This window comes from Vespula vulgaris, chromosome 11 (genome assembly GCF_905475345.1).
Source record: "Vespula vulgaris chromosome 11, iyVesVulg1.1, whole genome shotgun sequence".
Taxonomy (NCBI): domain Eukaryota; kingdom Metazoa; phylum Arthropoda; class Insecta; order Hymenoptera; family Vespidae; genus Vespula; species Vespula vulgaris.
In genome coordinates, this window is record NC_066596.1 from 1 (window position 1) to 22464 (window position 22464).

A 22464-nucleotide genomic window follows, 5' to 3' on the forward strand; every position below is an offset into this window, starting at 1 on the left:
GACGCAACCCAGACGCAACCCAGACGCAACCCAGACGCAACCCAGACGCAACCCAGACGCAACCCAGACGCAACCCAGACGCAACCCAGACGCAACCCAGACGCAACCCAGACGCAACCCAGACGCAACCCAGACGCAACCCAGACGCAACCCAGACGCAACCCAGACGCAACCCAGACGCAACCCAGACGCAACCCAGACGCAACCCAGACGCAACCCAGACGCAACCCAGACGCAACCCAGACGCAACCCAGACGCAACCCAGACGCAACCCAGACGCAACCCAGACGCAACCCAGACGCAACCCAGACGCAACCCAGACGCAACCCAGACGCAACCCAGACGCAACCCAGACGCAACCCAGACGCAACCCAGACGCAACCCAGACGCAACCCAGACGCAACCCAGACGCAACCCAGACGCAACCCAGACGCAACCCAGACGCAACCCAGACGCAACCCAGACGCAACCCAGACGCAACCCAGACGCAACCCAGACGCAACCCAGACGCAACCCAGACGCAACCCAGACGCAACCCAGACGCAACCCAGACGCAACCCAGACGCAACCCAGACGCAACCCAGACGCAACCCAGACGCAACCCAGACGCAACCCAGACGCAACCCAGACGCAACCCAGACGCAACCCAGACGCAACCCAGACGCAACCCAGACGCAACCCAGACGCAACCCAGACGCAACCCAGACGCAACCCAGACGCAACCCAGACGCAACCCAGACGCAACCCAGACGCAACCCAGACGCAACCCAGACGCAACCCAGACGCAACCCAGACGCAACCCAGACGCAACCCAGACGCAACCCAGACGCAACCCAGACGCAACCCAGACGCAACCCAGACGCAACCCAGACGCAACCCAGACGCAACCCAGACGCAACCCAGACGCAACCCAGACGCAACCCAGACGCAACCCAGACGCAACCCAGACGCAACCCAGACGCAACCCAGACGCAACCCAGACGCAACCCAGACGCAACCCAGACGCAACCCAGACGCAACCCAGACGCAACCCAGACGCAACCCAGACGCAACCCAGACGCAACCCAGACGCAACCCAGACGCAACCCAGACGCAACCCAGACGCAACCCAGACGCAACCCAGACGCAACCCAGACGCAACCCAGACGCAACCCAGACGCAACCCAGACGCAACCCAGACGCAACCCAGACGCAACCCAGACGCAACCCAGACGCAACCCAGACGCAACCCAGACGCAACCCAGACGCAACCCAGACGCAACCCAGACGCAACCCAGACGCAACCCAGACGCAACCCAGACGCAACCCAGACGCAACCCAGACGCAACCCAGACGCAACCCAGACGCAACCCAGACGCAACCCAGACGCAACCCAGACGCAACCCAGACGCAACCCAGACGCAACCCAGACGCAACCCAGACGCAACCCAGACGCAACCCAGACGCAACCCAGACGCAACCCAGACGCAACCCAGACGCAACCCAGACGCAACCCAGACGCAACCCAGACGCAACCTCGGACACAACCTTCAGACCCAACCTGCAGACACAACCTCGGACACAACCTTCAGACACAACCTCGGACACAACCTCGGACACAACCTTCAGACACAACCTCGGACACAACCTTCAGACACAACCTCGGACACAACCTTCAGACACAACCTCGGACACAACCTCGGACACAACCTTCAGACACAACCTCGGACACAACCTTCAGACACAACCTCGGACACAACCTTCAGACACAACCTCGGACATAACCTCGGACACAACCTTCAGACACAACCTCGGACACAACCTTCAGACACAACCTCGGACACAACCTCGGACACAACCTTCAGACACAACCTCGGACACAACCTTCGGACTAAACTTTTTACACAACTTCTACAGAATTTTCTCACAAGTTGTACGTATCTTTCACATAAGTCTCACACAACTTTTACACACATATTGGACTTCTTTCAAACAACGTTTTCTCAACTCTCATACAGTTCTTACACGTCTGTCTTACAATCTTTCCGCAACTTATGACGCATAATTTAACATGAAACAGAAGAAAGTCTGGTAGAGTACTGATCGCAAATCAGACGTAACGCAAGTGGAATGTCATTGCTTCTCAGTCGCTTCTCTTATACAATGAAGACACAGGTTTGACGTAACCTTTTTCTCTTTAAGCGATTATTCGATGGTGTCGTATAAATGATCAATCACAAACATTCCTATTCTGATGTCTACTTATAGCTTCTCCTGTGTTTAATATTATATAATAAAATCAGACAAATATCATGCAAAAAATTAGACAAATATTATATATTAAAATAAAACAAATATTATACAATAAAATCGGCAAATAGTATACAATAAAGTCAGACAAATATTATACTGTAGAATCAGACTAACACTGTTTACTCGGAAATTACGGAGTCCCACTACCTGTTTCAGAAACCGGCCGATAGATGTACTCTACGCTCTCATTTTTACGTACACACGTTCACAGGCATATGGCGGTGCCCCTAGGATTATGCAAATATGTTGTCATTTTTCGATTCTACGTAATATTAAGAAAAATAAGCTGGGCATTACAGATAAACAGGAAATTATGCGTGCTTGCTAGGAGATATGAAATACCTATTAATTACCTAAGAGAGAGGAACATATGAAAAATAATTACTCCACGTCACTGGATGGATTCGACACCATTTGTGTGGAATTACGTTTATCCACTGTAAACCAACGTAATACGAACTACAATTTTTGCAAAATTTGCTAGGGTACATAGAGACGAGCTTTATGGAAATGCTGATGGTTCCGCCGATTTTTCGATAATAACGCATACGCCGCACGGTACATGCTTTTTATCAAATAATCACGATAATATTTAGGATTAGTAAGTTGATGGAATAAGATACCCTGGAAATTACACGAACATCAACGAATGATGCAAAATTAACAAGAATTTTGACAAGCATTAGGTAAAAACATATTTATTCGCTCATGCGGACACTATGACGTTTCGCCTGACACTTGGAGGCCACCTAGATACGTTCTAGGATTGACGAAAAACTTGGGAATTGACGGCAAGTCAGGGACATCAGACGGACGTTGCGGACGTCAGGGACGTCAGACGGACGTCACGGCGTTGATACGGTCATCAGTGACATCACGGACCTGTGACAGAGATTAAGGCGTTGTTTCTATCATCTGTGACGTCACAGATCTCTGAGATACGTTACAGCGTTGTTTTTCTGTCATCTGTGACGTCACGGACCTGTGACAGAAATTACGGCGTTGTTTCTATCATCTGTGACGTCACGGATCTATTAGAGACGTGACGGCGTTGTTTTTCTATCATCTTTGACGTCACGGACCTATGACAGAAGTTACGGCGTTTTTTCTATCATCTGTGACGTCACAGATCTACTAGAGACGTTACGGCGTTGTTTTTCTATCATCTGTGACGTCACGGACCTGTGACAGAAATTACGGCGTTGTTTCTATCATCTGTGACGTCACGGACCTGTGACAGAAATTACGGCGTTGTTTCTATCATCTGTGACGTCACGGACCTGTGACAGAAGTTACGGCGTTGTTTCTATCATCTGTGACGTCACGTTCCTGTGACAGAAATTACGGCGTTTTTTCTATCATCTGTGACGTCACAGATCTACTAGAGACGTTACGGCGTTGTTTTCTATCATCTGTGACGTCACGGTCCTGTGACAGAAATTACGGCGTTTTTTCTATCATCTGTGACGTCACAGATCTACTAGAGACGTTACGGCGTTGTTTTTCTATCATCTGTGACGTCACGGACCTGTGACAGAAATTACGGCGTTGTTTCTATCATCTGTGACGTCACGGACCTGTGACAGAAGTTACGGCGTTGTTTCTATCATCTGTGACGTCACGTTCCTGTGACAGAAATTACGGCGTTTTTTCTATCATCTGTGACGTCACGTTCCTGTGACAGAAATTACGGCGTTTTTTCTATCATCTGTGACGTCACAGATCTACTAGAGACGTTACGGCGTTGTTTTCTATCATCTGTGACGTCACGGTCCTGTGACAGAAATTACGGCGTTTTTTCTATCATCTGTGACGTCACAGATCTACTAGAGACGTTACGGCGTTGTTTTTCTATCATCTGTGACGTCACGGACCTGTGACAGAAATTACGGCGTTGTTTCTATCATCTGTGACGTCACGGACCTGTGACAGAAATTACGGCGTTGTCTCTATCATCTGTGACGTCACAGATCTATTAGAGACGGTACGGCGTTGTTTTTCTATCATCTGTGACGTCACGGACCTGTGACAGAAATTACGGCGTTGTTTCGACCATCTGTGACGTCACGGACCTGTGACAGAAAATACGGCGTTGTTTCTATCATCTGTGACGTCACAGATCTATTAGAGACGTTACGGCGTTGTTTTTCTATCATCTGTGACGTCACGGACCTGTGACAGAAATTACGGCGTTGTTTCTATCATCTGTGACGTCACGGACCTGTGACAGAAGTTACGGCGTTGTTTCTATCATCTGTGACGTCACGTTCCTGTGACAGAAATTACGGCGTTTTTTCTATCATCTGTGACGTCACAGATCTACTAGAGACGTTACGGCGTTGTTTTCTATCATCTGTGACGTCACGGTCCTGTGACAGAAATTACGGCGTTTTTTCTATCATCTGTGACGTCACAGATCTACTAGAGACGTTACGGCGTTGTTTTTCTATCATCTGTGACGTCACGGACCTGTGACAGAAATTACGGCGTTGTTTCTATCATCTGTGACGTCACGGACCTGTGACAGAAATTACGGCGTTGTCTCTATCATCTGTGACGTCACAGATCTATTAGAGACGGTACGGCGTTGTTTTTCTATCATCTGTGACGTCACGGACCTGTGACAGAAATTACGGCGTTGTTTCGACCATCTGTGACGTCACGGACCTGTGACAGAAAATACGGCGTTGTTTCTATCATCTGTGACGTCACAGATCTATTAGAGACGTTACGGCGTTGTTTTTCTATCATCTGTGACGTCACGGACCTGTGACAGAAATTACGGCGTTGTTTCTATCATCTGTGACGTCACGGACCTGTGACAGAAATTACGGCGTTGTTTCGACCATCTGTGACGTCACGGACCTGTGACAGAAATTACGGCGTTGTTTCGACCATCTGTGACGTCACGGACCTGTGACAGAAAATACGGCGTTGTTTCTATCATCTGTGACGTCACAGATCTATTAGAGACGTTACGGCGTTGTTTTTCTATCATCTGTGACGTCACGGACCTGTGACAGAAATTACGGCGTTGTTTCTATCATCTGTGACGTCACGGACCAGTGACAGAAACTACGGCGTTGTTTCGACCATCTGTGACGTCACGGACCTGTGACAGAAATTACGGCGTTGTTTCTATCATCTGTGACGTCACAGATCTATTAGAGATGTTACGGCGTTGTTTTTCTATCATCTGTGACGTCAGGGACCTGTGACAGAAATTACGGCGTTTTTTCAATCATCTGTGACATCACAGATCTACTAGAGACGTTACGGCGTTGTTTTTCTATCATCTGTGACGTCACGGACCTGAGACAGAAATTACAGCGTTGTTTCTATCATCTGTGACGTCACGGACCTGTGACAGAAATTACGGCGTTGTTTCGACCATCTGTGACGTCACGGACCTGTGACAAAAATTACGGCGTTGTTTCTATCATCTGTTACGTCACGGACCTGTGACAGAAATTACGGCGTTGTTTCGACCATCTGTGACGTCACGGACCTGTGACAGAAATTACGGCTTTGTTTCTATCATCAGTGACGTCACAGATCTATTACAGATGTTACGGCGTTGTTTTTCTATCATCTGTGACGTCACGGACCTGTGACAGAATTTACGGCGTTGTTTCTATCATCTGTGACGTCACCGATCCATTAGAGACGTTACGGCGTTGTTTTTCTATCATCTGTGACGTCACGGACCTGTGGCAGAAGTTACGGCGTTGTTTCTATCATCTGTGACGTCACGGACCTGTGACAGAAATTACGGCGTTTTTTCTATCATCTGTGACGTCACAGATCTATTAGAGACGTTACGGCGTTGTTTTTCTGTCATCTGTGACGTCAGGGACCTGTGACAGAAATTACGGCGTTTTTTCAATCATCTGTGACATCACAGATCTACTAGAGACGTTACGGCGTTGTTTTTCTATCATCTGTGACGTCACGGACCTGAGACAGAAATTACGGCGTTGTTTCTATCATCTGTGACGTCACGGACCTGTGACAGAAATTACGGCGTTGTTTCGACCATCTGTGACGTCACGGACCTGTGACAGAAATTACGGCTTTGTTTCTATCATCAGTGACGTCACAGATCTATTACAGATGTTACGGCGTTGTTTTTCTATCATCTGTGACGTCACGGACCTGTGACAGAAATTACGGCGTTGTTTCTATCATCTGTGACGTCACCGATCCATTAGAGACGTTACGGCGTTGTTTTTCTATCATCTGTGACGTCACGGACCTGTGGCAGAAGTTACGGCGTTGTTTCTATCATCTGTGACGTCACGGACCTGTGACAGAAATTACGGCGTTTTTTCTATCATCTGTGACGTCACAGATCTATTAGAGACGTTACGGCGTTGTTTTTCTATCATCTGTGACGTCACGGACCTGTGACAGAAATTACGGCGTTTTTTCTATCATCTGTGACGTCACAGATCTACTAGAGACGTTACGGCGTTGTTTTTCTATCATCTGTGACGTCACGGACCTGAGACATAAATTACGGCGTTGTTTCTATCATCAGTGACGTCACAGATCTATTACAGATGTTACGACGTTGTTTTTCTATCATCTGTGACGTCACGGACCTGTGACAGAAGTTACGGCGTTGTTTCTATCATCCGTGACGTCACAGATCTATTAGAGACGTTACGGCGTTGTTTTTCTATCATCTGTGACGTCACGGACCTGTGACAGAAATTACAGTGTTGTTTCTATCATCTGTGACGTCACAGATCTATTAGAGCCGTTACGGCATTGTTTTTCTATCATCTGTGACGTCAGGGACCTGTGACAGAAATTACGGCGTTGTTTCTATCATCTGTGACGTCACAGACCTGTGACAGAAATTACGGCGTTGTTTCTATCATCTGTGACGTCACGGACCTGTGACAGAAATTACGGCGTTGTTTCTACCATCTGTGACGTCACGGATCTATTAGAGACGTGACGGCGTTGTTTTTCTATCATCTGTGACGTCACGGACCTGTGACAGAAATTACGGCGTTGTTTGTATCATCTGTGACGTCAGGGACCTGTGACAGAAATTACGGCGTTGTTTCCATCATCTGTGACGCCACGGACCTGTGACAGAAATTACGGCGTTGTTTCTATCATCTGTGACGTCACGGACTTGTGACAGAAATTACGGCGTTGTTTCTATCATCTGTGACGTCACGGATCTATTAGAGACGTGACGGCGTTGTTTTTCTATCATCTGTGACGTCACGGACCTGTGACAGAAGTTACGGCGTTTTTTCTATCATCTGTGACGTCACAGATCTATTAGAGACGTTACGGCGTTGTTTTTCTATCAACTGTGACGTCACGGACCTGTGACAAAAATTACGGCGTTGTTTCTATATTCTGTGACGTCACGGACCTGTGACAGAAATTACGGCGTTGTTTCGACCATCTGTGACGTCACGGACCTGTGACAAAAATTACGGCGTTGTTTCTATCATCTGTTACGTCACGACCTGTGACAGAAATTACGGCGTTGTTTCGACCATCTGTGACGTCACGGACCTGTGACAGAAATTACGGCGTTGTTTCTATCATCTGTGACGTCACGGACCTGTGACAGAAATTACGGCGTTGTTTGTATCATCTGTGACGTCAGGGACCTGTGACAGAAATTACGGCGTTGTTTCCATCATCTGTGACGTCACGGACCTGTGACAGAAATTACGGCGTTGTTTCTATCATCTGTGACGTCACGGACTTGTGACAGAAATTACGGCGTTGTTTCTATCATCTGTGACGTCACGGATCTATTAGAGACGTGACGGCGTTGTTTTTCTATCATCTGTGACGTCACGGACCTGTGATAGAAGTTACGGCGTTGTTTCTATCATCCGTGACGTCACAGATCTATTAGAGATGTTACGGCGTTGTTTTTCTATCATCTGTGACGTCACGGACCTGTGACAGAAATTACGGCGTTTTTTCTATCATCTGTGACGTCACAGATCTATTAGAGACGTTACGGCGTTGTTTTTCTATCAACTGTGACGTCACGGACCTGTGACAAAAATTACGGCGTTGTTTCTATCATCTGTGACGTCACGGACCTGTGACAGAAATTACGGCGTTGTTTCGACCATCTGTGACGTCACGGACCTGTGACAAAAATTACGGCGTTGTTTCTATCATCTGTTACGTCACGGACCTGTGACAGAAATTACGGCGTTGTTTCGACCATCTGTGACGTCACGGACCTGTGACAGAAATTACGGCGTTGTTTCTATCATCTGTGACGTCACGGACCTATGACGGAAATTACGGTGTTGTTTCTATCATCTGTGACGTCACCGATCCATTAGAGACGTTACGGCGTTGTTTTTCTATCATCTGTGACGTCACGGACCTGTGACAGAAATTACGGCGTTGTTTCTATCATCTGTGACGTCACGGACCTGTAACAGAAATTACGGGGTTGTTTCTATCATCTGTGACGTCACGGACCTGTGACAGAAATTACGGCGTTGTTTCTATCATCTGTGACGTCACGGACCTGTGACAGAAATTACGGCGTTGTTTCTATCATCTGTGACGTCACGGACCTGTGACAGAAAATACGGCGTTGTTTCTATCATCTGTGACGTCACCGATCCATTAGAGACGTAACGGCGTTGTTTTTCTATCATCTGTGACGTCACGGACCTGTGACAGAAATTACGGCGTTGTTTCTATCATCTGTGACGTCACGGACCTGTAACAGAAATTACGGCGTTGTTTCTATCATCTGTGACGTCACGGACCTATGACAGAAATTACGGCGCTGTTTCGACCATCTGTGACGTCACGGTCCTGTGACAGAAATTACGGAGTTGTTTCTATCATCTGTGACGTCACGGACCTGTGACAGAAATTACGGCGTTGTTTCTATCATCCGTGACGTCACGGACATGTGACAGAAATTACGGCGTTGTTTCTATCATCTGTGACGTCACGGACCTGTGACAGAAATTAGGGCGTTGTTTCTATCATCTGTGACGTCACCGATCCATTAGAGACGTTACGGCGTTGTTTTTCTATCATCTGTGACGTCACGGACCTGTGACAGAAGTTACGGCGTTGTTTCTATCATCTGTGACGTCACCGATCTATTAGAGACGTTACGGCGTTGTTTTTCAATCATCTGTGACGTCACGGACCTGTGACAGAAGTTACGGCGTTGTTTCTATCATCTGTGACGTCACGGACCTGTGACAGAAATTACGGCGTTGTTTCTATCATCTGTGACGTCACGGACCTGTGACAGAAATTACGGCGTTGTCTCTATCATCTGTGACGTCACAGATCTATTAGAGACGGTACGGCGTTGTTTTTCTATCATCTGTGACGTCACGGACCTGTGACAGAAATTACGGCGTTTTTTCTATCATCTGTGACGTCACAGATCTATTAGAGACGTTACGGCGTTGTTTTTCTATCATCTGTGACGTCACGGACCTGTGACAGAAATTACGGCGTTGTTTCTATCATCTGTGACGTCACGGACCTGTGACAGAAGTTACGGCGTTGTTTCTATCATCTGTGACGTCACGGACCTGTGACAGAAGTTACGGCGTTGTTTCTATCATCTGTGACGTCACAGATCTATTAGAGACGTTACGGCGTTGTTTTTCTATCATCTGTGACGTCACGGACCTGTTACAGAAGTTACGGCGTTGTTTCTATCATCTGTGACGTCACAGATCTATGAGAGCCGTTACGGCGTTGTTTTTCTATCATCTGTGACGTCACGGACCTGAAACAGAAATTACGGCGTTGTTTCTATCATCTGTGACGTCACGGACCTGTGACAGAAGTTACGGCGTTGTTTCTATCATCTGTGACGTCACAGATCTATTAGAGACGTTACGGCGTTGTTTTTCTATCATCTGTGACGTCACGGACCTGTGACAGAAATTACGGCGTTTTTTCTATCATCTGTGACGTCACAGATCTATTAGAGACGTTACGGCGTTGTTTTTCTATCATCTGTGACGTCACGGACCTGTGACAGAAATTACGGCGTTGTTTCTATCATCTGTGACGTCACGGACCTGTGACAGAAGTTACGGCGTTGTTTATATCATCTGTGACGTCACAGATCTATTAGAGACGTTACGGCGTTGTTTTTCTATCATCTGTGACGTCACGGACCTGTTACAGAAGTTACGGCCTTGTTTCGATCATCTGTGACGTCACGGACCTGTGACAGGAGTTACGGCGTTGTTTTTCTATCATCTGTGACGTCACAGATCTCTGAGAGACGTTACAGCGTTGTTTCGATCATCTATGACGTCACGGTCCTGTGACAGAAGTTACGGCCTTGTTTCGATCATCTGTGACGTCACGGACCTGTGACAGACTTTACGGCGTTGTTTCCATCATATGTGACGTCGCGGACCTGTGACAGACGTTACGGCGTTGTTTCGATCATCTGTGACGTCACGGACCTGTGACAGACGTTACGGCGTTGTTACGGACGTTACGGCGTTGTTTCCAGCATCTGTGACGTCACGGACCTGTGACAGACGTTAAGGTGTTGTTATGGACGTCAGGGACTTCAGACGGACATTACGGCGTTGTTACGGTCGTCACGGACGTGTGACAGACGTTACGGCGTTATTTCGATCATCTGTGATGGCACGGAGCTGTGACAGACGTTACGGCGATGTTACGGACGTTACGGATGTTCGACAGACGTTTCGGATGTTCGAGTGAGGTTACGGCACTCTTACGGACGTAAGACAGACGTTATGGATGTTCGAGTGATGTTACGGCACTTTTACGGACGTTAGGTTGTTGCGGCGATATTACGGACGTTATGGAAGTTCGAGTGAGGTTAGAGCACTCTTACGGACGTTACAGCGGTTTACTGAAACTATAGCACCTAGAAGAACGGGACCGGACTCATGGGTGAGCTCTCGTTGCGCCCTCTAGGCGGATTTTTTTTTGTCCAGATCGGACCAATCATGTACGAGTGAAGTCTACAAACGATCTATATATAGTTTGGAAATTCTTCAGTCAACGCCATCTATGAGTCAATGGAAAATCTTTCCAATCAACTACTTGTACGCTAATGGCGTAATGTATAATTGGAATTGAATTATTTCTGGATTTACAAAGAAAAACAGCAAGACTTGCCGCAGCCAAAAGTATATCAACCGCTTTTATAGCTTCGCAAAAGAAAGAATCATCATCCTGGACAATCAAGAACCAATGGATCAGATTTTCTTTCACCAAAACATTTTTGTATGCATTGAAAAAGGTCAGTTTTTATTTCACGTTGCATGACACACATAGCTATAACTTTTATTAATTTCTTTTTATTGTAGAAGTCAAAGTTACTTCTATGAAAGAATTACGAAACTTCTTAATTTCTGTTATCGTATTTTGTTGGAGATAGTTCTTGATCGATAAAAAAAGAGGCTATACGCGAAGCGTGTGACGTACAGTATGAAGAAAAGAATTGTGAAGCTGTGACAGATGAATGTCCAAAAAATAATCTTTTATAGGACCAAATCTTTCTGTAATAATTGGAGCATTTAAACCCGCAAAAATTGTCGGTATGTTTCCATCGTATATATTTCCATTTTAAACTATGCATTAACTTTCAAAAACCAGAAATAGCTACGTTACTTATTAGGTATTCCCAGAGGTTTGAAAAAACTTGTTTCCTCAAAAATGAAGAGTCTACGGTACACAGAACTTATATATTATATTATATAGAAATCCTTGGAATGCGCCACTTCTGAGTCTATTAAAAGTCTTTACAATCAATTACTTACCATACATGGCAGTAGTGTAATATAAATTTGAATGGAATTATTTCAGGACTTAGAAAGGTATCATAATCGGATATATGTGTAATCGTCTTTAATATGAATGGGTTTTTGATATAATTGTACTTTGGACGGCTCATGCTTCCTTATCGAGTGCCTCTTTGTCAAGAGCTAACAAAGTTTCATTTCAATTTAATCTCGATATCGTTCTTTGTTTTATTTCAATAATCGATTCGTTTACCCTTTCTCTCTCCCTCTCTCTCTATATATATATATATAGTATATAATACATAACAGAAATGAGTAACTAAGGGTTTACAAAAAAACATTATCATATACATATTCATATACGCCTCAATGCAATTACGACTTACATCTTGCATCGAAAAATGACAATAGTCCACTATAATTAGTGAATTTCTTAATCAGTGGTATTACATCTTACGTTGATACATTTGTGAAGAGCTTTGTTATCTACGGCCAGTTGAAAGGCACTTTAACTATTAACCGAGGTATTGAAATCTTTTATCAAAAGTCTTAACGTTAACGACAAACGAATAAAAGATTGTATTAGAGTTTAATTCGATATCTTCCATTGTATCTTCCAATATAATAATGTAAAATTTATTAACAAGAAGTAGAATCATATATCTAATTAAAAATAAACAACTAATAGATTTCGTTCCATTACACAAATGTATATACATACATTTATGCGTACACATTAAAAGTATTGCTAATAAAAAATCAATGGAATTATAGAAAACATTTCATTGTAAATTGATGCCGACAATAACAAATACCCTTCAATAATGTGTAATTTTTTCTTTTTCTATTAAGTATTAATTTCTTTGTTAATCAATTTAAACATTTTTAGTTCATAATGAATTCTATCAATAACAATATCAGATATTTAATTTTGGCTCATTGCAGAAGAAAGGTTGCTCATTACTGTCTACACAATATAATAAACCTCAAGCAATACCCAAGGAAAGACTACTATATACTTTGTGTATGTGTGCGTGGGTGTGTATATTATGTATCTAGTTATGTACATATGTATCTATTTACAAACGTATGTTTATATGGGATCTTCCAACATTCCACCTTGGTGGTTGCCGAAAGACTGATCTCATACGATATTCGAGAGAAAGTAAATAACATAAGGTGTATTTAGATATTTCACCTTATATAGAAACATATAAACATTGTAATAATTTTTGCTTTGTATATGTCAGCTAGTAAATGCTATAAACATTCTCTTTTTCTTTCAGTGTAATAATATTATATATATATATATATATATATATATATATATATATTAAAATTTTTATAATTTAATTAGTTAATTAATCAAAATCAAAAAATAAAAGAAAGCAACAGGAATAGAAAAATACGAGACCTCATCGAAAACTCCGTTTGTTAGAAAACAATGTACTTTCATCTCTCTCTCTCTCTCTCTCTCTCTCTCTTCCTCGCTCTGTTTTGCTATTTTTTTCTTAATTTTTCTGTATGCACGTGTACGCGTATGTACGTAATACGTATATGCCTTTTAACAAATGTAATATCGTTTGGTATCGATATATTTTATATATAGAAAGATCGTCGACGATCGAACGTGATGCGTGTACCTGATCGTGACACCCTTATTTCAATATTGTAAATTTAATTTGTCAACGAGGTATAAATTCTATATTCATTTAAATACACATACCTTGATATGTGTATGAATAATGCATATTAATCATAATACGCATTAAATGACACGTTTAAATGAAATCCCACATTAAAATTTACATTGTACTAGATACATATACTACATAAGAACAAGAAAGCAAAATTGAATATACCAAGATACTTTATTCTTCTTCTTCTTCTTCTTCTGCATATTATTGTTGTTGTTATTATTGTTATTATTATCCTTATTGTATTTAGAAATCTATCATAATTGAAGATATTGGGAAATAAAGATGAGATTTCTTTCTTATTCTTCTTATCTGTTTTTTTTTTCTTTTTCTTTTCTTTTATATGAATAATAAGAAATATAAGGTATCATAATCAGATACATATGTAATCTTCTTTAATTTGAATGGGTTTTTGATATAATTGTACTTTGGACGCCTAATGCTTCCTTATCGAATGCCTTTTTGTCAAGAGCTAACAAAGTTTCTTTTCAATTTAATCTCGATATCGTTCTTTGTTTTATTCAAATTCTCGATTCGTTTACCCTTTCTTTCTCTCTCTCTCTCTCTCTCTCTGTATATATATATACATATTATATATAATATATATATATATATATATATATATATATATATATATATATATATATATATATCTGTATATATCTCAATCTGTATCAGAAATAAACTCAGGGTTTATAAAAAAACATTATCATATACGTATTCATCTGCGTATCAATGCAAATACGACTTACATCTTGCATCGAAAAATGACAATAGTCGACTATAATTAGTGAATTTCTTAATCAGTGGTATTACATCTTACGTTGATACATTTGTGAAGAGCTTTGTTATCTACGGCCAGTTGAAAGGCATTTTAACTATTAACCGAAGTATTGAAATCTTTTATCAAAAGTCTTAACGTTAACGACAAACGAATAAAAGATTGTATTAGAGTTTAATTCGATATCTTCCATTGTATCTTCCAATATAATAATGTAAAGTTTATTAACGAGAAGTAGAATCATATATCTAATTAAAAATAAACAACTAATAGATTTCGTTCCATTACACAAATGTATATACATACATTTATGCGTACACATTAAAAGTATTGCTAATAAAAAATCAATGGAATTATAGAAAACATTTCATTGTAAATTGATGCCGACAATAACAAATACCCTTCAATAATGTGTAATTTTTTCTTTTTCTATTAAGTATTAATTTCTTTGTTAATCAATTTAAACATTTTTAGTTCATAATGAATTCTATCAATAACAATATCAGATATTTAATTTTGGCTCATTGCAGAAGAAAGGTTGCTCATTACTGTCTACACAATATAATAAACCTCAAGCAATACCCAAGGAAAGACTACTATATACTTTGTGTATGTGTGCGTGGGTGTGTATATTATGTATCTAGTTATGTACATATGTATCTATTTACAAACGTATGTTTATATGGGATCTTCCAACATTCCACCTTGGTGGTTGCCGAAAGACTGATCTCATACGATATTCGACAGAAAGTACATAACATAAGGTGTATTTAGATATTTCACCTTATATAGAAACATATAAACATTGTAATAATTTTTGCTTTGTATATGTCAGCTAGTAAATGGTATAAACATTCTCTTTTTCTTTCAGTGTAATAATATTATATATATATATATATATATATATATATATATATATATATATTAAAATTTTTATAATTTAATTAGTTAATTAATCAAAATCAAAAAATAAAAGAAAGCAACAGGAATAGAAAAATACGAGACCTCATCGAAAACTCCGTTTGTTAGAAAACAATGTACTTTCATCTCTCTCTCTCTCTCTCTCTCTCTCTCTTCCTCGCTCTGTTTTGCTATTTTTTTCTTAATTTTTCTGTATGTACGTGTACGCGTATGTACGTAATACGTATATGCCTTTTAACAAATGTAATATCGTTTGGTATCGATATATTTTATATATAGAAAGATCGTCGACGATCGAACGTGATGCGTGTACCTGATCGTGACACCCTTATTTCAATATTGTAAATTTAATTTGTCAACGAGGTATAAATTCTATATTCATTTAAATACACATACCTTGATATGTGTGTGAATAATGCATATTAATCATAATACGCATTAAATGACACGTTTAAATGAAATCCCACATTAAAATTTACATTGTACTAGATACATATACTACATAAGAACAAGAAAGCAAAATTGAATATACCAAGATACTTTATTCTTCTTCTTCTTCTTCTTCTGCATATTATTGTTGTTGTTATTATTGTTATTATTATCCTTATTGTATTTAGAAATCTATCATAATTGAAGATATTGGGAAATAAAGATGAGATTTCTTTCTTATTCTTCTTATCTGTTTTTTTTTTCTTTTTCTTTTCTTTTATATGAATAATAAGAAATATAAGGTATCATAATCAGATACATATGTAATCTTCTTTAATTTGAATGGGTTTTTGATATAATTGTACTTTGGACGCCTAATGCTTCCTTATCGAATGCCTTTTTGTCAAGAGCTAACAAAGTTTCTTTTCAATTTAATCTCGATATCGTTCTTTGTTTTATTCAAATTCTCGATTCGTTTACCCTTTCTTTCTCTCTCTCTCTCTCTCTCTGTATATATATATACATATTATATATAATATATATATATATATATATATATATCTGTATATATCTCAATCTGTATCAGAAATAAACTCAGGGTTTATAAAAAAACATTATCATATACGTATTCATCTGCGTATCAATGCAAATACGACTTACATCTTGCATCGAGAAATGACAATAGTCGACTATAATTAGTGAATTTCTTAATCAGTGGTATTACATCTTACGTTGATACATTTGTGAAGAGCTTTGTTATCTACGGCCAGTTGAAAGGCATTTTAACTATTAACCGAAGTATTGAAATCTTTTATCAAAAGTCTTAACGTTAACGACAAACGAATAAAAGATTGTATTAGAGTTTAATTCGATATCTTCCATTGTATCTTCCAATATAATAATGTAAAGTTTATTAACGAGAAGTAGAATCATATATCTAATTAAAAATAAACAACTAATAGATTTCGTTCCATTACAAAGATATATATACATACATTTATCCGTACACATTAAAAGTATTGCTAATAAAAAATCAATAGGATTATAGAAAACATTTCATTGTAAATTGATGCCGAAAATAACAAATACCCTTCAATAATGTGTAATTTTTTCTTTTTCTATCAAGTATTAATTTCTTTTTAATCAATTTAAACATTTTTAGTTCATAATGTATCAATAACAATATCAGATATTTAATTTTGGCTCATTGCAGAACAAAGGTTGCTCGTTACTGTCCATACAATATAAGAAAATCTCAAGCAATACCCAAGAGAAAGACTACTGTATACTTTGTGTATGTGTGTGTGGGTGTGTATATTATGTATCTAGTTACGTACATATGTACATATACACATATGTATCTATTTACAAATGTATGTTTGTATGGGATCTTCCAACATTCCACCTCGGTGGTTGCCGAAAGACTGATCTCATACGATATTCGACAGAAAGTAAATAACATAAGTTGTATTTAGATATTTCAGCTTATATAGAAACATATAAACATTGTAATAAGATTTGCTTTGTATACGTCAGCTAGTAAATGGTATAAACATTCTCTTTTTCTTTCAGTGTAATAATATTATATATATATATATATATATATATATATATATATATATATATATTAAAATTTTTATAATTTAATTAGTTAATTAATCAAAATCAAAAAATAAAAGAAAGCAACAGGAATACAAAAATACGAGACCTCATCGAAAACTCCGTTTGTTAGGACAGACGTCCTTCCTCGTAAACAATGAACATTCATCTCTCTCTCTCTCTCTCTCTCTTCCTCGCTCTATTTTGCTATTTTTTTCTTAATTTTTCTGTATGCACGTGTACGCGTATGTACGTAATACGTATATGCCTTTCAACAAATGTAATATCGTTTGGTATCGATATATTTTATATATAGAAAGATCGTCGACGATCGAACGTGATGCGTGTACCTGATCGTGACACCCTTATTTCAATATTGTAAATTTAATTTGTCAACGAGGTATAAATTCTATATTCATTTAAATACACATACATTGATATGTGTATGAATAATGCATATTAATCATAATACGCATTAAATGACACGTTTAAATAAAATCCCACATTAAAATTTACATTGTACTAGATACATATACTACATAAGAACAAGAAAGCAAAATTGAATATACCAAGATACTTTATTCTTCTTCTTCTTCTTCTTCTGCATATTATTGTTGTTGTTATTATTGTTATTATTATCCTTATTGTATTTAGAAATCTATCATAATTGAAGATATTGGGAAATAAAGATGAGATTTCTTTCTTATTCTTCTTATCTGTTTTTTTTTTCTTTTTCTTTTCTTTTATATGAATAATAAGAAATATAAGGTATCATAATCAGATACATATGTAATCTTCTTTAATTTGAATGGGTTTTTGATATAATTGTACTTTGGACGCCTAATGCTTCCTTATCGAATGCCTTTTTGTCAAGAGCTAACAAAGTTTCTTTTCAATTTAATCTCGATATCGTTCTTTGTTTTATTCAAATTCTCGATTCGTTTACCCTTTCTTTCTCTCTCTCTCTCTCTCTCTGTATATATATATACATATTATATATAATATATATATATATATATATATATATATCTGTATATATCTCAATCTGTATCAGAAATAAACTCAGGGTTTATAAAAAAACATTATCATATACGTATTCATCTGCGTATCAATGCAAATACGACTTACATCTTGCATCGAGAAATGACAATAGTCGACTATAATTAGTGAATTTCTTAATCAGTGGTATTACATCTTACGTTGATACATTTGTGAAGAGCTTTGTTATCTACGGCCAGTTGAAAGGCATTTTAACTATTAACCGAAGTATTGAAATCTTTTATCAAAAGTCTTAACGTTAACGACAAACGAATAAAAGATTGTATTAGAGTTTAATTCGATATCTTCCATTGTATCTTCCAATATAATAATGTAAAGTTTATTAACGAGAAGTAGAATCATATATCTAATTAAAAATAAACAACTAATAGATTTCGTTCCATTACAAAGATATATATACATACATTTATCCGTACACATTAAAAGTATTGCTAATAAAAAATCAATAGGATTATAGAAAACATTTCATTGTAAATTGATGCCGAAAATAACAAATACCCTTCAATAATGTGTAATTTTTTCTTTTTCTATCAAGTATTAATTTCTTTTTAATCAATTTAAACATTTTTAGTTCATAATGTATCAATAACAATATCAGATATTTAATTTTGGCTCATTGCAGAACAAAGGTTGCTCGTTACTGTCCATACAATATAAGAAAATCTCAAGCAATACCCAAGAGAAAGACTACTGTATACTTTGTGTATGTGTGTGTGGGTGTGTATATTATGTATCTAGTTACGTACATATGTACATATACACATATGTATCTATTTACAAATGTATGTTTGTATGGGATCTTCCAACATTCCACCTCGGTGGTTGCCGAAAGACTGATCTCATACGATATTCGACAGAAAGTAAATAACATAAGTTGTATTTAGATATTTCAGCTTATATAGAAACATATAAACATTGTAATAAGATTTGCTTTGTATACGTCAGCTAGTAAATGGTATAAACATTCTCTTTTTCTTTCAGTGTAATAATATTATATATATATATATATATATATATATATATATATATATTAAAATTTTTATAATTTAATTAGTTAATTAATCAAAATCAAAAAATAAAAGAAAGCAACAGGAATACAAAAATACGAGACCTCATCGAAAACTCCGTTTGTTAGGACAGACGTCCTTCCTCGTAAACAATGAACATTCATCTCTCTCTCTCTCTCTCTCTCTTCCTCGCTCTATTTTGCTATTTTTTTCTTAATTTTTCTGTATGCACGTGTACGCGTATGTACGTAATACGTATATGCCTTTCAACAAATGTAATATCGTTTGGTATCGATATATTTTATATATAGAAAGATCGTCGACGATCGAACGTGATGCGTGTACCTGATCGTGACACCCTTATTTCAATATTGTAAATTTAATTTGTCAACGAGGTATAAATTCTATATTCATTTAAATACACATACATTGATATGTGTATGAATAATGCATATTAATCATAATACGCATTAAATGACACGTTTAAATAAAATCCCACATTAAAATTTACATTGTACTAGATACATATACTACATAAGAACAAGAAAGCAAAATTGAATATACCAAGATACTTTATTCTTCTTCTTCTTCTTCTTCTGCATATTATTGTTGTTGTTATTATTGTTATTATTATCCTTATTGTATTTAGAAATCTATCATAATTGAAGATATTGGGAAATAAAGATGAGATTTCTTTCTTATTCTTCTTATCTGTTTTTTTTTTCTTTTTCTTTTCTTTTATATGAATAATAAGAAATATAAGGTATCATAATCAGATACATATGTAATCTTCTTTAATTTGAATGGGTTTTTGATATAATTGTACTTTGGACGCCTAATGCTTCCTTATCGAATGCCTTTTTGTCAAGAGCTAACAAAGTTTCTTTTCAATTTAATCTCGATATCGTTCTTTGTTTTATTCAAATTCTCGATTCGTTTACCCTTTCTTTCTCTCTCTCTCTCTCTCTCTGTATATATATATACATATTATATATAATATATATATATATATATATATATATATATATATATATATATATATATATATCTGTATATATCTCAATCTGTATCAGAAATAAACTCAGGGTTTATAAAAAAACATTATCATATACGTATTCATGTACGTATCAATGCAATTACAACTTACATTTTGCATCGAAGAATGACAATAGTCGACTATAATTAGTGAATTTCTTAATCAGTGGTATTACATCTTACGTTGATACATTAGTGAAGAGCTGTGTTATCTACGGCCAGTTGAAAGGCATTTTAACTATTAACCGAAGTACTGAAATCTTTTATCAAAAGTCTTAACGTTAACGACAAACGAATAAAACATTGTATTAGAGTTTAATTCGATATCTTCCATTGTATCTTCCAATATAATAATGTAAAGTTTATTAACCAGAAGTAGAATCATATATCTAATTAAAAATAAACAACTAATAGATTTCGTTCCATTACAAAAATATATATACATACACTTATGCGTACACATTAAAAGTATTGCTAATAGAAAATCAATGGAATTGTAGAAAACATTTCATTGTAAATTGATGCCGAAAATAACAAATACCCTTCAATAATGTGTAATTTTTTCTTTTTCTATCAAGTATTAATTTCTTTTTAATCAATTTAAACATTTTTAGTTCATAATGTATCAATAACAATATCAGATATTTAATTTTGGCTCATTGCAGAACAATGGTTGCTCGTTACTGTCCATACAATATAAGAAAATCTCAAGCAATACCCAAGAGAAAGACTACTGTATACTTTGTGTATGTGTGTGTGGGTGTGTATATTATGTATCTAGTTACGTACATATGTACATATACACATATGTATCTATTTACAAATGTATGTTTGTATGGGATCTTCCAACATTCCACCTCGGTGGTTGCCGAAAGACTGATCTCATACGATATTCGACAGAAAGTAAATAACATAAGTTGTATTTAGATATTTCAGCTTATATAGAAACATATAAACATTGTAATAAGATTTGCTTTGTATACGTCAGCTAGTAAATGGTATAAACATCCTCTTTTTCTTTCAGTGTAATAATATTATATATATATATATATATATATATATATATATTAAAATTTTTATAATTTAATTAGTTAATTAATCAAAATCAAAAAATAAAAGAAAGCAACAGGAATACAAAAATACGAGACCTCATCGAAAACTCCGTTTGTTAGGACAGACGTCCTTCCTCGTAAACAATGAACTTTCATCTCTCTCTCTCTCTCTCTCTTCCTCGCTCTATTTTGCTATTTTTTTCTTAATTTTTCTGTATGCACGTGTACGCGTATGTACGTAATACGTATATGCCTTTCAACAAATGTAATATCGTTTGGTATCGATATATTTTATATATAGAAAGATCGTCGACGATCGAACGTGATGCGTGTACCTGATCGTGACACCCTTATTTCAATATTGTAAATTTAATTTGTCAACGAGGTATAAATTCTATATTCATTTAAATACACATACCTTGATATGTGTATGAATAATGCATATTAATCATAATACGCATTAAATGACACGTTTAAATGAAATCCCACATTAAAATTTACATTGTACTAGATACATATACTACATAAGAACAAGAAAGCAAAATTGAATATACCAAGATACTTTATTCTTCTTCTTCTTCTTCTTCTGCATATTATTGTTGTTTTTATTATTGTTATTATTATCCTTATTGTGTTTAGAAATCTATCATAATTGAAGATATTGGGAAATAAAGATGAGATTTCTTTCTTATTCTTCTTATCTGTTTTTTTTTTCTTTTTCCTTTCTTTTATATGAATAATAAGAAATATAAGGTATCATAATCAGATACATATGTAATCTTCTTTAATTTGAATGGGTTTTTGATATAA

The 22464-nt window shown here is 37.5% G+C and overlaps 3 long non-coding RNA genes across 6 annotated transcripts in view; 1 reads left to right on the forward strand and 2 right to left on the reverse strand.

Annotated features, from left to right (window-relative positions):
* Nucleotides 1–4105: 4105 nt before the first annotated feature.
* LOC127067760 (uncharacterized) lies at nucleotides 4106–10060 on the reverse strand. Its single transcript, XR_007782732.1, has 5 exons — nucleotides 9666–10060; nucleotides 6897–6996; nucleotides 5060–5108; nucleotides 4762–4959; nucleotides 4106–4364 (listed from the first exon to the last, which is right to left on the reverse strand). It is a non-coding gene; the product is annotated as an uncharacterized LOC127067760 (long non-coding RNA).
* A 1278-nt stretch (nucleotides 10061–11338) lies between these two features.
* Nucleotides 11339–12453, forward strand: LOC127067756 (uncharacterized). Its single transcript, XR_007782726.1, has 3 exons — nucleotides 11339–11572; nucleotides 11640–11870; nucleotides 11951–12453. It is a non-coding gene; the product is annotated as an uncharacterized LOC127067756 (long non-coding RNA).
* Nucleotides 12454–15677: 3224 nt separating this feature from the next.
* Nucleotides 15678–22464, reverse strand: part of LOC127067757 (uncharacterized) — a 55273-nt gene continuing 48486 nt past the window's right edge. For 3 of the 4 annotated variants that reach the window (XR_007782730.1, XR_007782729.1, XR_007782728.1), the window contains one exon: nucleotides 15682–22072. This is a non-coding gene — a long non-coding RNA (uncharacterized LOC127067757). Of the gene's footprint in view, nucleotides 22073–22464 lie in introns of all 4 variants that reach the window. The other variant, XR_007782727.1, reaches the window with a different exon arrangement.